This window comes from Ranitomeya variabilis, chromosome 4 (genome assembly GCF_051348905.1).
Source record: "Ranitomeya variabilis isolate aRanVar5 chromosome 4, aRanVar5.hap1, whole genome shotgun sequence".
NCBI classification, from domain to species: Eukaryota; Metazoa; Chordata; class Amphibia; order Anura; family Dendrobatidae; genus Ranitomeya; species Ranitomeya variabilis.
Genome location: NC_135235.1, coordinates 714,671,363 through 714,684,013, shown reverse-complemented (window position 1 = coordinate 714,684,013; position 12,651 = coordinate 714,671,363). Strand labels below are relative to the sequence as shown.

General features: G+C 47.4%; 1 long non-coding RNA gene across 1 annotated transcript; it reads right to left on the bottom strand.

Annotated features, from left to right (window-relative positions):
• Nucleotides 1-1,901: 1,901 nt before the first annotated feature.
• LOC143769328 (uncharacterized) lies at nucleotides 1,902-12,450 on the bottom strand. The gene is made up of 3 exons (XR_013214353.1): nucleotides 12,296-12,450; nucleotides 5,245-5,323; nucleotides 1,902-2,820 (listed from the first exon to the last, which is right to left on the bottom strand). It is a non-coding gene; the product is annotated as an uncharacterized LOC143769328 (long non-coding RNA).
• Nucleotides 12,451-12,651: the final 201 nt, after the last annotated feature.

The following is a 12,651-nucleotide window of genomic DNA, read 5'->3' as shown; positions in this document are numbered from 1 at the left end:
AGAGTTAGGAACGCTCCACGGCTATTTCTAGTGTGTGTGATAGGATTAGGGATTGCGGTCAGTAGAGTTACCAACTCCTCAGAGCTTGTCTCAGGTTTTCGTTTTAACCATCAGGTCATTCTGGGTGCTCCTAACCACCAGGTCCATAACATGTCCCAACATATATTTATACATTGTAATAAGATCTCCCCTTAGTCTTCGTTTTTCCAAACTAAACAGCCCCAAGTGTAATAACCAGTCTTGGTATTGCAGACCCCCCCAGTCCTCTAATAACCTTGGTCACTATTCTCTGCACCCGCTCTAGTTCAGCTATGTCTTTCTTATACACCGGAGACCAGCACTATACACAGTATTCTAAGTGTGGTCACACTAGTGACTTTTATAGAGGTAAATTATGTTCTCCTCATGAGCATCTATGCCTCTTTTAATGCATCCCATTATTTTATTTGCCTTTGTAGCAGCAGCCTGACACTGGCCACCAAATGTGAGTTTGTCATCCACCCATGCTCCCAGGTCTTTTTCAGTGAGTTTTGCGCAGTGTTTTACACATAATTATACATGTTATTTCTTCTGCCCAAGTGCATAACCTTACATTTATCCCCATTAAACCTCATTTACCATATATCAGCCCAAGCTTCTAGTTTACATAAATGCTCCTGTAATATAAAATTGTCCTCCTCTGTATTGATTACCCTGCAGAGTTTAGTGTCATCTGCAAATATTGAAATTCTACTCTGTAAGCCCCCTACAAGGTCATTAATAAATATGTTAGAAAGAAGAGGGCCCAATACTGACCCCTGTGGTACCCCACTGCTAACCGTGACCCAGTCCGAGTGTGCTCCATTAATAACCACTAGTGTTGAGCGATACTGTCCGATACTTGGAAGTATCAGTATCGGATAGTATCGGCCGATACCCGAAAAGTTTCGGATCTCGCCAATACCGATACCCGATACCAATACAAGTCAATGGGACTCAAGTATCGGAAGGTATCCCTTATGGTTCCCAGGGTCTGAAGGAGAGGAAACTCTCCTTCAGGCCCTGGGATCCATATGAATGTGTAAAATAAAGAATTAAAATAAAAAATATTGATATACTCACCTGTCCGGAGGCCCCTGCACCTTACCGCTGTTAACCGGCAGCTTCTGTTGCTTAAAATGAGCTCGTTTAGGGCCTTCCATGATGTCACGGCTTCTGATTGGTTGCGTGCCGCTCATGTGACCGCCATGCGACCAATCACAAGCCGTGACGTCATTCTCAGGTCCTAAATTCCGAATTCTAGGAATTTAGGACCTGAGAATGACGTCACGGCTTGTGATTGGTCGCGTGGCGGTCACATGAGCGGCACGCGACCAATCAGAAGCCGTGACGTCATGGAAGGTTCTGAACGCGCTCATTTTAAGCAAAGCAGGCTGCCGGTTACTACCAGGGCGCGTCAGAGGGTGAGTATATCCCTATTTTTTATTTTAATTCTTTATTTTTTACATGGATATGGATCCCAGGGCCTGAAGGAGAGTTTCCTCTCCTTCAGACCCTGGGAACCATACACTGGGAACTTCCGATTCCGATTCCCAATACCACAAAAGTATCGGATCTCGGTATCGGAATTCCGATACCGCAAGTATCGGCCGATACCCGATACTTGCGGTATCGGAATGCTCAACACTGATAACCACCCTTTGTTTCCTATTCCTGAGCCTGCTCTTAACCCACTTACACATATTTTCCCCTATCCCCATTATTCTCATGTTAGGTATCAACCTTTTGTGTGGCACCGTGTTGGGTTGGTGTGCAAGTCAGACCCTCAGGGATTTCGGATGGCTGCCAGATGTGTGGGTTCTCCGGAGAAATGATGGACAGAGACAGAGGTGATCTGTTTCCAATGCCATGACGTATACTGGTTACATGCAGTTATATACACTTTTGAGTAGGCGTATACATTATGTTTGAGCGCGAATCAACTGTTTATTACATATGAAATCATTCTTAATTCATCAGGTGATCCTTACATAAGAGGTAACTTGGGGTTAGACACGTACAGGGGTAAGGTTCTATCTGATTAGGCCTAACTTTGTCAGCAATTCTAATTGATAATCACTTGTCAGCAGAATGACTTAGCAGAGCTTGGACATGTTCAGACATATTCTGAATGTGTGTGTATGAATTATAAGAATATATCAAGGTGGTCCCTGATTTCCCCATCAGTCCCCCCTTTTGAGATTAGATATGACTCTACCTCTAACCTACAGGTGCTGTCACGGGCCTAATGCCAGTGTCGGACTTTCTTGTCAATTCTTCGGCCGAATCCCCCATAGGATGGGGAGATCATATCTTATTCTCAATCATAGCATTTCATATATTCATTATTGTGAGTGTTTTATGTGTGTGATTTGACTGATGGCATCTTTATTTGTCTGTGGAGTGATCTACCAGGTTTGTCAGTGCATCTCTAGTATACGTTATAAATCTTTGTTGATTATAGTAAATATAGTGTATCCAGTCCACATTTTTCACAACATCAAGTCTAAGCGGGGCTACTTTATTATAAGTGGCACGCTGGCTTGTCTGAGCAGTCTGTCTTCTCTGGGGAAGGGTCATCAGCATCATCAGGAGCAGGACGATCGCTCTTCTGTTCCAGGATCTTGCAGTGGCTTGCATGGATCCAGGTGGGCTTTCCCTCAAGCTTTACTGATGTGGCTGTGGTGAGGAGGACTTGGAAGTGTCTGTCAAATCTCAGCTCCAGAGGCTTCTGCGTATGTCTCTTGACCACCACCCAATCTCCGGGCTGGAGAGAATGGGTTCCCTCTCAGCTCTCTGGGTCTGGAATAGAATCAAACACTTGTTTATGCACGAATGAGAGCCTCTTTTGAAGGCCCTGGACATAGCTGGTGAGGCTGTCACACTGAAGCTGCAGTGTCTGTGGGAAGTACAGGCCTAGTCTTGGTGCTGACCCAAACAAAACCTCAAAGGGGGACACCTTTGTCTTTCTGTTAGGCGTGTACCTGATGGAGAACAGAGCTAAAGGCAAACACTCTGTCCATGGTTTCCCCAATTCCTCACTCGCTTTCTGGATCTTTAGCTTAAGTGTACCATTTAGCCGTTCTACCTTGCCGCTAGCTTGTGGTCTGTAGGGGGTGTGAAATGCCTGTGTGACCCCTAACATTTGCATGACATTTTGCATTACCTCTCCAGTGAAGTGGGTACCTCTGTCAGATTCTATGGTTTCAGGCAGTCCGAAACTACAGAAGACTTCTGACATCAATTTCTTTGCAGTGGCTCGTGCAGTAGCTTTTGGCATCGGGAAAGCTTCCGGCCACCCTGAGAAGAGGTCAACACACACTAGACAATATTCATACGTTCCTACCTTGGGAAGCTGTATGAAGTCAATCTGCGGTCGTTGAAACGGGTAGAGGGGCTTAGGTGTGTGTTTTTGTGGTACTTTGACTACACTGCCTGGATTGTGTTGTGCACATGTGAGACATGCCTGTGTAAATCTAGTAGCAACCATTGTGAAGCCAGGTGCGACCCATTGCTTCTCCACCAGAGCACACATGGCATTTTTAGACAGGTGCGTTGGACCGTGGGCCGCTTGAGCCATTGCAGGATACAGAGATCTTGGCAGACACACCCGCTGTCCCACCTTCCACAAACCTCTGTGCTCCCGAGCTCCAGCTTTCGACCAGACCTTTTTCTCTTCCCCGGAGGCTTACCGAGTCAGAGCCTGTAAGATACTCAAGTCCAACTGGTTAAACTCAGTGCTTACCATAATCAGTGGAGTGGCCGCAGGGGTCTCGTGGCTTCCTTGCAGCTTCCTTGACTGCTCGGTCCGCTTTGTCATTGTCTCGTGCTTCGTTGGTCGCAAGCCTGGTGTGTGCCTTTACCTTAACTATGGCAACCTCCTTTGGAAGTAGTAGTGCGTCCATTAGCTGCTTGATGAGGTGCCCATGCTTAATAGGAGTACCTGTTGATGTAAAAAAGTCTCTTGCCCTCCATATGGGGCCGTAGTCATGTGCGACTCCAAAACTGTATCTCGAGTCTGTGTAAATGGTGTACCGTTTACCTTCAGCCCCTTTAAGCGCTTCAATGAGTGCCGTCAGCTCCGCCTCCTGTGCAGACATATGAGGAGGGAGTGGTTCTGCTTTTACTACCTCATGCTGAGTGACCACTGCATACCCAGTGTAGAACCAGCCATCCTCCCCGATGCTCCTTGAACCATCTACAAAAAGCTCAGCATCTGGATTAGTGAGAGGTACATCAGAAACATGTGAGAACCCTGCAGTTTCTTGAGCCATAAAGGCTATACAGTCATGTTCATAGTATGCATCAAATAGCTCTTCTGTCAAATTTTGCAAAAACAGTGGTTTTCCTTGGCCTGCCTCCTTCCCCCCCCCCCCTGAATCCACTACATCAAGTGGAATGAGAGTAGCTGGGTTCAAAGTCATGCATCTTTTTAAGGTGACATTGGGAGGCATTAAGAGTGCACATTGAAGTCTGAGGTGTCTGGCTACAGCAATGTGCTTAGGTTGGACCTGGCTGAGTATGCTGTGTAGATCATTTGGAGTGTAGACAGTGACTTGGTAGTCAAACACAATCTCTGATGTCTTGTCTAGCAGAAGTGAGATGGCCGCTACTGCTCGAACACATGATGGGGCTCCTCTGGCAACAGGATCTAATCGGGCGGAGTAGTATGCAACAGGCCTGTTCTGTTGACCATGTTTCTGGGCTAGGACCCCGGTAGCATGTCCCTGCATTTCTGTGTAGTACAGAAGAAAAAGTTTTGCATAGTCTGGGGTACCTAGAACTGAAGCAGAGACAATTTCTAGTTTGAGTGAGGCTCCTGACTGAGGTGAAAAGGCTGTGTGGGCAGACACTCATAGAGTGGCTTTTAAACATAGAAAAAATAGAGTTCCATACATAGAATTTTAAAACTTGTATAAATTTATTAAAGATACTATTAGATACATTAGAATAACAAGAAAATCCAAAAAAAGACGAAAAAAAGCCCTAGTCTAGAAGCAATTAAGACCCCGGCACAATAAGTGTATTTGAGTGTGCCTAAATCATGGTACTAATACACCATCAGTAATGCTAATTAAATAGCGCTCAATTGACCTGTTATCAATAGAAGTCAGAGCATCAGATGCCTGTAAGGCAGTGCACACCCCAAATAGTGTCACAGTGACAAAAAAGCTCATATGGGGGAGAGCGGTAAATAGTGACAATGTTAGCAGTTACGTTTCTTACCCATGATGGAAAACAGTCAGGTGCCGGTATACACCCCTGACGCGCGTTTCGCGTAGGCTTTATCCAAGGAGAGGATAGCCTGTAAGGAAAAGAACTTGATTAGGGGCACTCATTTCTCACAATCAAATGGAACAATGAGATTTCAGATTCGGCACCATATTAGCTGCACTAGCACATATGCTGTTTATCTGGCCACATGTCCTTGCTCCAAGAGGTACGTGGGACTTACGTCACGCCAGCTCCGTGTACGTGTAAGGGAGCATGTAAGGGATATTGCCAATGCGAAGGAGGTAGAGGACATTGGCACCCTAAATACGCTCCCAAAACATTTCCGCCTGGTGCATGCGTGTGATCCTAGGGGTCTACGGATCCTGGGGATCGACCAAGTGCATTGTGGTAGTAGAGGAGGGAATATAAAAGACTATTAGCACAAACAGTGTGTCGCTGGATTGTGACCTTGAATTCTATGGCCCCTGTGGGGCTCAATGAAAAATTGAGCTTTGCTTTAATTGACAAAACTGTAACTTTTCTCTCGAAGCTTTACACCCTTTGGAAGCAAGATGCAGGAGCAGTGAGATTGTAGCTTCACAGCATACATCTGTTTGGGGCACAAAGGAGCAGGTCATCCACATACTGGAGTAGGACTACCTCAGCATGTGGAATGATCCAAGCCTGCAAAACAAGTTGCAACGCAGCCGTATACAAGGTTGGAGAGTTGTGAGCCCCCTGCGGTAGCACCATCCACGTATACTGCTGGCCCCTGAAAGTGAAAGCAAAAAGATATTGACAGTCCTGGTGTAAAGACACAGAGAAGTAAGCATTTGCAAGATCAATGCAGGTGAAACAAGCTGCAGTTATCGGGATTTGTGACATGATGGTATGTGGGTTTGGTACCACTGGAGTGAGTAACTCAGTGACTGCATTTATAGCCCTAAGGTCATGGACCATTCTGTAGGTGACTGGCTCCCCTTTCCTACCCTTTTTCTTTACTGGAAATAAGGGAGTGTTTGCTACAGACTTTGTAGGTTTTATGGCCCCAGAAGCAATTAGATCTGTGATATTCTTCCCTATTGCTTCTTCCTGAGCAGCACTTAAAGGGTACTGTCTAACTTTAGGTGGCTTTGCTCCTGGCTTCAAGTTAATCATTACAGGAGGAACTGGCATTTGTCCGATATCAGTCTTGGATTTTGCCCATAGCACGTCTGGGACCTGTGCCAGTCACTCATGTTCTTCAGGTGGGAAGAGGGAGTCTGAGATGTGCAGGCACACCAGCACTTTGCACAGTGCAGATTCCGGAATTCCAGCTGTCAGCTTAACAGTACCGTCAGGTTCGTACATGACATGTGCTTGTATTGCCTATAAGTCAGAACCTAGCAAATTAACAGGTGACTTGTCACTGATCAGTAGCCGTGCGAGGCAGGTGTGGTCAACTAAACGGAGGGGCAGTGGTTTAGTCAGTTTGCGTTCTTGGATCAATCCCTCAAAGCCTTGAGTGTAGAGGGTATCGTCTGATATGTCTGATGATTTGACATGTTCCTGGCGGATTACTGTTTTGGCTGCCCCCGTATCCACCAGGAATGGGATTTTTCTACCATCTGGGAGATGTACTGGGACTACCCCTTGTGGGCTTGGGTGTGTGCGTGCCCTAAGGGGGTAGATGGCTACGGGGTTGCCTGTTTCCTATTGTGGGTTTTGGGTTGAGGCATCCGTCTTGGGCTGAGTCTCTTTTCTGGGTGCCCTGCACTGATGGCTGATGTGCCCCCTTTTCCCACAGTTATAGCACTCCATCTGCCGCCGGTCCCTTCTGGTAGAAGTTGTCCTGTGCTCCTTAACGTCATTGGAAGCATAATGTATCTGTACTGGCTTTGTCTTCTGATCTAATTCCACCCCTTTTGCCTCCAGTACCAATTCTTCTATCTGGCATATTCTCCAGTCGGGCTTAGCTGCCTGGACCTTCTGCCTGAGCTGTTGTTTAAGCCCTGCTATGAATGCCCCATGGAAAAGCTTCCTACCTGCTTCTCCCATGTTTTCATAACCCAAATCTGCGTGTCTCAGTTTCAGATTTCCCTAGAACTGTTCTACGGTGTCATTAGGACCTTGTACTATGTCCAGTAGGGAGATTGTGGATTCCCCCACCTTTTTCTAGCACCATGCATGTAGACCTTGTAGGAAGTGTAACCCTGACTCTACAGTTCTGACATACTGTGCGCCCAACTCCCGTTCTAAACTATATGATCTCCCTGCACTTTTTATTGCCTCCAGAACTGACTCCATTTGTGCATTCCCATTTTTCCCTCTTAGGATGGACTCTAAGTCTGCTCATGTATATGTGTAGGTATTATTCAGTCCTACCATACATCTGTAGAAGGCCATGGGTAAGTCATATGGGTCAGGGGCGTCATTGACCAGTGTCATGTGATCTTTTGGGCTCCATGGTTTGTAGTGGGAGATAGTTGTAGTCATGGGTGCAGTCGAGCGTCTGGGGGTAAATGTTGATGTTGCTACTGCAGCGCCGGTTGCATCCATAGTGTGGAGATTTGGTTGATAGTCTCCGTCATCTAGTGTGTTGGGTGCGCCTAGACTGTCTTCTGATTTTGTCACATTGTGCCCATTGTCTTGTGTCGTAGTGTGAGTGTGGATGACAGGATAAAGTCCTGTTGCCCCGTAGGGTCTCCCGCAGGCAGAACATTGTTCACGCCAGTCGGGGTTTTGCTGTCCACACACACACACCAATCCATCCGGACTTGGTGGAGCAGGAGCCGTGAGATGGGGTTGATATGGCGGAGGCATTTTTGTTTTCGGTCTGAATCTAATCCCTTGCGGTGTTTCTACCTTAACCCAACCTCCTTCTCTCTTTAATTCCTTTGCTACATCTGCCCAAGCCCTTGCCTGTATTAACAACTTATTATCTGTGATCCATCCCATACTCCCTGTTAGAGCTGAGTTCCAAAGGAAAGGATCTAGCTGGTCATTTTTCATCCCCAAACTTTTCAACAACTTTCTAGAGTCCTTCACAGCAACTTTACCTTTCCTTTTCTTCACTATCTCATGGGCGCTGCACCCCTCCCTGTGCTCTTTGCGATCTATGTTCCCCATTGCTGCCTGCTCTCTTTCTTTCTTCTTCGGTGTGTTCTCTGGTTTTCCTGACTGACACTGATATTTCACTGTTCTCTTAATGTGTAGCCTCTATTGTGCCCACTTCTCACTGCCTCTAACTCGTAGCAACTTGCTAACCTACACTTACGTCACAGTGCTGGCGTGCTAACTTCTAAGTCCCCTTTCCGCTTGCTTTCGTAACCTATGCTAAATACTCAGCCAATAGGTGTGCCGACTATGGGGATAATGATTAGTGATTTGGCCCCTTGTGACCGCCGCAGCGTCACTCACTAATCCCACTCAGGCGTCCTGGTCTAATCAAGGGCACCTCCTTCAGACTTAATATGGCATACACAGAAAGCCTATATATTAACCAGAGAACAAAACTAGCTAACAGCAGGCAGATTAATGTGATCAAAATTATCTCCCGATCTACTAGCACCATCTGGAGAGGGGCAGCTTGTGTGTACAAGGACAGATAGACACAGACGAACTTGACCTCTGACCCAGGATGCCCTGAAGGGTCACCGGAGGGAACTGCAGAGGCCCTATCCCAATTCAACCTGCTTTTTACACCGTATCTCTATCACTCCCCAAGAGGACGTCTCCTCAAGGGTGAATCACACACTCACTCACTCTTCAGTCATATGCTAGACATATAACAGGACATATAACAAGGATAGCAGCACATAAAATTGACCAATCCAATATGCCTTTCGAGTATCACTTAGGATATTCTATGGTTCTTTGCAAACAATATGGGCTGGCCTTTATAGAAAGACCTGACTATAACATACCTAGAGCTCGGCTGCAGATTAAGAGACAGGTGGAGACACAGAGAGAGTTTGTAAGAAACTAATGGTTCTAACCTTCCCGGGATTGTCTGTGTGGCCTTGCTCTCAGGTCTGCGGCTTGCCGGGCTTCAGATATTGGCGGTCTTCCATCTTGGCCAGCCCACCCAAAGGGACGCCAAAATGTTAGGTTGGTCTGCAAGTCAGACTCTCAGGGATATTGGATGGCTGCCAAATGTGAGGATGCTTAAGCATTGATGGACAGAGACAGACGTAATCTGTTCAGATGCCATAAATTTAATACTTCCGGACAGTCAGTTATATACACTTTTGAGTAGGCGTATACATTATGTTCGTGCGCAAATCAGCTGTTTATTACATATGAGATCATTCTTAATTCATCAGTTTATTCCTTATAAGGAGAGAACTGTGGACAGGTATGTGGTGAGAGAGGTCCTAAGTCTAATCTGATTAACCTCACCTTCGTCAGCAATTCTAATTGGTAATCAATAGTCAGCAGAATAACTTAGCAAAGCTTGGACATGTTCAGACATATTCTGTTAGAGAAATATATGAATGTGTATGAATTATACGAATGTATTAAGGTGGTCCCTGATTTCCCCATCAACCCCCATAGGCAGACCCTGTAATATAATGCAGCACCCCATAGGCAGACCCTGTAGTATAAGGCAGCATCCCATAGGCAGACCCTGTAGTATAAGGCAGCACCCCATAGGCAGACCCTGTAGTATAAGGCAGCACCCCATAGGCAAACTTAATAGCACAAGGCAACACCCCATATGCAGACCCTGTAGTATAAGGCAGCACCCCATAGGCAGAAACTGTAGTAAAAGGCAGCACCCCATAGGCAGACCCTGTAGTATAAGGCAGCACCCCATAGGCAAACTATGATATAAGGCAGCACCCCATAGGCAGACCCTGTAGCACAAGGCAGCACCCCATAGGCAGACCCTGTAGTCAAAGGCAGCACCCCATAGGCAGACCCTGTAGTATAAGGCAGCACCCCATAGGCAGACCCTGTAGTAAAAGGTAGAAACCCATAGGCAGACCCTGTAGTATAAGGCAGCAGCACGCCCATAGGCAGACGCTGTAGTATAAAGCAGCACCTACATAGGCAGACCCTGTAGTATAAAGCAGCACCCCATAGGCAGACCCTGTAGTATAAGGAAGTCTCCCATAGGCAGACCCTGTAGTATAAGGCAGCACCCCCATGGGCAGACCCAGTAGCATAAAGATCACCCCCATAGGCAGACCCTGTAGAATAAGGCAGCCCCAATAAAAAAAACTGTAAATACTAACCTCTTCCTCCTTGTTCCTGCGGTGCTCCGAGCTCCCGCTCATCTGACAGTGGGCGCCGGGTAGTGACGTCATCGCGCCCGCTGTCAAGGTCGGCGATGTCAGATGCTGACAGGGAGATGATGGCAGAAGGAGCGTAGCGCTCCTTCCCTCATCAATGCGGTCAGCTGTATTGGCTAAATGCCAAAACGGCTGACCTGTTGGTGATGGGTGGGAGGCCCACTGCTGGCAACGGGCCCCTCACTGCCTGCTCAGGGGCCCCATAGTGGCAGAGCAGGGAGAAAGATTCTGCCTGCTCTGCCGCAGAATGTAATTGTATTGGCGCATGCAGTTACAGTAGCGTAGCTCCAGGTGGGCCCCCTCTGAGCACCGAGCCCGGGGCGATGGTCCCCTCTGCCCCCCTGGTAGCTACGCTACTGAGCCCATCCCTAGCATAGAACCTGTAGCTAACTAAGAAGTTGGCCCAGTTCTCCAGGAACCCAAACCCCTCCTTCCTACACTAATTCCTGAGTCACTTATTTATCTCCTTAATTTCCCTTTGCCTCTGGCGTGGCACGTGGTACAGTCAGTATTTCTGAGAATACCACCTTGGAGGTCCTTGCTTTAAGGACCTTCCACCTACCTCTAACTTTGTCATTTGTGCCAATGTGCACCATGACCACTGTGTCCTCACCAGCCCCTCCCAGTAATCAGTCCACCCGATTAGCGATGTGTTAGACTCGAGCGCCAGGTAGGCAGTACACCGTTCGACGATCCCTGTCTTTGTGACAGATTGCCCTATCTGCTCCTCTAATAACTGAGTCCCCCAGTACCAGCACCTGTCTGGCCTGCCCTGCTCTCCTATTTCCCTCCATACTGGAGCAGACACTCCTCCGGCTTTCAGAGGACATGCCTGGCTGCAGTAGTGCTACCCCTGTAGGGGGATCCCCCTCATCTGCCAACTTAGCAAACGTATTGGGGTGTGCAGATCAGGACTAGCCTCCCTGGCACTCTTTCCTCTACCCGGCCTTCTGTCACCCAGCTTGCTACTTCACTGTCCTGCAGCTCCATCCTACCATCCCCCCTCATCTGTCCCATTGAACTCCATATTGTCTATGGATCTCGATGTTGCCAGCTACACATTTAGATTCAGAATCCGGGCTTCCAAATGCACAACGTGCTCACATCTCGCACAGCAGTATGCCCCCTCGACCGGCTGCTCAAGGACTGCATACATGTGGCCAGATGTGCACTGGATGGCATTAACAATAGTGGAACACATTTCCTTATGGGGATTGCACCAGACCGAAACGTTAAAAAGAAATTTAGAATATTAATAAAATGCAAAAAGCAATTCAGTAATTCCTCCCTTGTAAACTCCCTGAATCCAAAGTCACTAAATCACAAGACACACACTTACTTCAGTTCGCACTTACACTCCGGTCACACTCAGCTCGTTCACACTCGCTAACAAAGAAGAATTAAAGAGATTTTTTTTCCCTTTAGCAGCAATCCAACCTACAGCTCAATGACTTCTGTACCTCGTACATCCGTACACACACGGCTCCGCTCCGTACACACGCGGCTTCGTCCATACACCTTAGGAATAGGAGAAAACTAGGAGTGTATAGGTAGTAAATACTTTATTAATGCACATATAATTTACATGATAGTTTATCCGTACAAAATATACAAAAGATACAATAAAATGCCAGGATGATAAAAAAGGATAGGTGGGAGTCCCCCAGTGTGCACCGTCTATGGGGCCAGCATGCATACCACTAGTGGCAGAGACCTACTGCTATAAATGCGTGTGAGGCTGCAAGCCAAAGCGGCGTAAAGTGACAGATAATACAAGCTGCTCTTACCACTGCTAGGCACCCAGGCGGCGCACGCCGGGTAGGATCCACAGGCACAGTCTCCATACACCTTGTACACACACGGCTCCACTCTGTACACACTGTAAACCCCTCCTGACCCAAACACAACCTTCCCCTCATCCAGCACCAAGACACCAAGCACAGCAGAGTCCTGCATACACTGAGGCCCTGATCATGTGACCCCCTGACTCCTCCCCTCCTGTGACCTCATCACAGGTCCTGTGTGCACAGTGCGAGAGCAGCCATATATGTGGAGTGCGGCTCTGCGGGTGGAGGACGGTGCTGGAGGCTCCATTATTCTCTATGTGGAGTGCGGCTCTGCGGGTGGAGGTCGGTGCTGGAGG